Source organism: Phalacrocorax aristotelis, chromosome 3 (assembly GCF_949628215.1).
Source record: "Phalacrocorax aristotelis chromosome 3, bGulAri2.1, whole genome shotgun sequence".
In the NCBI taxonomy this organism is placed as follows: Eukaryota; Metazoa; Chordata; class Aves; order Suliformes; family Phalacrocoracidae; genus Phalacrocorax; species Phalacrocorax aristotelis.
The window spans coordinates 21,126,325-21,130,097 of NC_134278.1; the positions used below are offsets into that span (position 1 = coordinate 21,126,325).

At 41.2% G+C, this 3,773-nt stretch overlaps 1 non-coding gene across 1 annotated transcript; it reads left to right on the top strand.

The window, feature by feature from the left end:
- Positions 1-560: 560 nt before the first annotated feature.
- Positions 561-632, top strand: TRNAM-CAU (transfer RNA methionine (anticodon CAU)). The gene has a single exon. It is a non-coding gene; the product is annotated as a tRNA-Met (tRNA).
- The last annotated feature ends 3,141 nt before the right edge of the window (positions 633-3,773 follow it).

Consider the following 3,773-nt stretch of genomic DNA (forward strand, 5'->3'; position numbering starts at 1 on the left):
CCCATCAGTGTAAAGACTTAGCACTTAATGCATTGTAACTGGTGGGTGGGTGTTGGCTGCCTTTGCTGTAGGTGGAAGCTGTGGCATGTAAGATGCTATGCTTTTACTCTAGGGTACACAAGACACTAAAATACGACTAAGACATTATGAAAGAGAAAGATTCCTATGGTTAAGAATACACACAAGATAGTTATTTTTGAATGTATACTATGCTAACTGGCAACATTTGGATTTCTGTTTTTCTCTTTCTTATTTCTGTGAGTTCTTCAGCTTTGTGGAATGCATGTTTGTTCTACAAATATTCTTACAGCCATGAGTTTCAGTGGTGGGACCTCACAGATTATCACATAATTATTCCCTATTATTTGTGGACAGAAACTTTTTTCCAGTATAGAATTTTGCCACCTTTTCTAGTACTTTTTTTCTTTTTTTTTTTTTCCTATGGATATCAAATAAAGGTAATTCTTGCATTTTGTCCTGTGGAACTACTCCTTATTTGAGATCTCTTATCTAAAAAATGTTTTTTCCTCATTTTCTTACAACCATTCTCTCAACAGAGCAGCAGAGTGGCGCAGCGGAAGCGTGCTGGGCCCATAACCCAGAGGTCGATGGATCGAAACCATCCTCTGCTAGTGATCCCTTTTGAGCCAACAATGTGCACTCGCAGCCCAAAAGGCCAACCGTACCCTGCGCTACATCAAAAGAAGCGTGACCAGCAGGTCAAGGGAGGTGATTCTGTCCCTCTGCTCTGCTGAGACGCAGCCTGCAGTGTGGTGTCCAGCTCTGGAGCCCTCAGCACAGGAAAGACATGGACCTGTTGGAGAGGGTGCAGAGGAGGGCCACAAAAATGATCCGAGGGCTAGACCACCTCTCCTGTGGGGACAGGCTGAGAGAGCTGAGGTTGTACGGCCTTCCAGCAGCCTTCCAGTACTTAAAGGGAGACTACAGGAAAGATGGGGGCAACCTCTTTAGCAAGGCCTGTTGTGACAGGACAAGGGCCAATGGTTTTAAACTAAAGGAGGGTAGATTTAGACTGGATATAAGGAAAAAACATTTTACTGTGAGGGTGGTGAAACACTGGCACAGGTTGCCCAGAGAGGTTGTGGGTGCCCCATCCCTGGAAACATTCACGGTGAGGTTGGACAGGGCTCTGAGCAACCTGCTCTAGTTGAAGGTGTCCCTGCGCACTGCAGGGGGGTTGGACTAGATGACCTCTAAAGGTCCCTTCCAACCTAAACCATTCTATGGTTCTATGATTCTATAGTTGTTGTGCCTCCGTTTACTTCAATAGATTCAGCTGGCTAAAAGGTGTTGTAGTAAGATTTTTCTTGAAACTATATCTAGTCTTACCACAGCCAGTCAGTAACTGGTAACAGATACACTACAAATTCTCATTTTAACTTTGCTGTTTTAGGATTACACAATTCTTTAGATTTATTTTTGCAGTTTCATCTGTCTCAGCAGTTACTTTTTTTTCAGTTTGGCTCCCTTTTGCTTTTGCTCTCCATAAAGACACACATGTAATACACAGACATGAACATATCCCTGTTTCTTTAGCATAGTCCACTGTAATAAACGCAGAATTTTGTTACCTTCTTTTTTCTCAGAGGAGGATAAATTTTTATGAATTCATAGAATCTGGAGCAGAGAAGAACCTTGTAAGTAATGCTTATGGGGAGTGATGTTGAACTATTTTGGAAGAATGAGCTTAAGATGATTTTGTAGCAGTTCTTTACCACTCACTGCTCAATGGCATAACCTGCATCTCCTCCAGTTCTTTCCATAAATGAACTGAGCCTTAAATTAGGATTTTTGATTGTCATATAAACATTTCTTCATATGGTGGGAGATGCAGTAACATCTTCATTAATAGAAAAGAATGCCATTATTCAGTCCTGCTTTTTGCTGTTTTCATTTGCACATTTATCCTTAGAGTAATTTTGCTTGAGTCAAAACAGTTTCAGTTTTTTCAAAATTTATCCTGGGAAGATGATATGACATAACATCCTGTAGGAAAACATCGATATCTGTCTGAGACATAAAGGAATTACTTATAATCACTTTGCAGTCATTCTGGACCACAAGCTTAAAAAGGTAACAAATCCATTATTTCTATTAGGAGTAATGCAGACAAAGTAGGATGTGGAGCTATTTAGGTGGTTTTTTTCTGAAACCAGTAGTTCTCATGAATGTGGGAGACATTCTGTGGCTTGATTTGTGTATAATTTTTCAGAAACAGTCTCATGGTTTGAGGGATAAAGTCATTTCACATGGTGCAGGGGGGAGGGTAATTTTCAAGTGCAGTCAGTAAAATGACATTACAGTGAATACGCATATGCAAACAAACGCAAAGTCCTGTGTGAACTGATCCTCAGCTTCCTGTGGGAATGACATCTTCAATGGATTATATTTGAGCCCACTGAGAATCAGTCAGGATGACAGCTGAGCTGGAAGCTATGCAAGAATACTGGCTGCCGTCTGGTTTCATATACGGTAGTGATACCTATACTTAGCCTGCTGTCTGGGGTAGAGACAGTAAAATTGGTATGAAGGATGACTGTAAAAGGAACCTGATGTATGAGTCTTCCAAGCAGTTGTAACAATATTGTCAAGATGCTTCCTGAAATGTGTTTTCTATTTGTGACCTGTTTTATGGCTCAAGGACTTTTTTATTCAGTTGTTAGTACAGGTTACTTTCATGCCTTATGTTTGGTGCATTTCTTGATAGCAAGGTAACTTCTTAAAAGTAAAAACTCTTGAAGTGTCGGAATTATATGCACCGAGCAGCATTAGCAAGTTACGTATATGGGCAATGTAATACAAAGCCCAGAAGAGAGATCTGGCTCTAACTTGCTGGCCTTTCCATCTGCAAATATATATTTAGAATTGCATTACACTGCTTCATCAGAAATAGCTTTATATGTAGGGGTGGTATGTGAACAGATTAAAATACTGATGGCCTTTGACCAAAAGCATGAGAGTGATGTGTACATCAGATTCCCTTAGTTCCTTCAAAACTCCTGCCACTAAATAATGCTATTAGGATCATTTAGAAGTGATTTATGGATGTGAAAATTATAGTGGTGATGCAACTTACATTTCAAGAAGTAAGAAGACATTTCAAGTAGGAAAAAGAAGGTTTTTGTATACATTGGTAAGTTTGTCCTAAGCTTCCTCTTCTCTAGGCTGAATAGTCCCAGCTCCCTCAACCTTTCCTCATATGCTTACCATCTTCATGGCCCTTTGCTGGGTTTGCTCCAGCACGTCCATGTCTCTTTTGTCCTAGGGGCTCAGAGCTGTACTCAACAGTCCAGATGGGTCTTACCAGTACTGAGCAGAGGGGAAGGATCACCTTCCTCTACCTGCTGGCAATGCTTTGCTTAAAAAAGCCCAGAATGCTGTTGGCCTTTGCTGTGATGGCCCTTTGCTAGCTTATGGTCAACTACGTATTACCAGGACACCCAGGGCCTTCTCTGCTTTCCAGCTGGTTGCCACCAGCTTGTGCTGCTCCAGCCAGAGCACATGTGAAGTAGTCTTGGTCTCAATCTTGCTCATAGGAGCAGGTTTCACACCCAGCTCAAGGCATAATGGCTTTTCAAGTTAGTCAGCCAAGTCAGGTGTATAAAACTGACTGTTCTCAGTCCTGCCCTTCAGCCTGTGGAGCATTTTCAACTATCTTGTCATACTGTCATAAAAACAAGTAAGAAGGTATGAGTAGCAGCCTCTGTCTGAATAGTTAGAAATTAACCTGGAAAGGAATCTAAAGAGCAAAA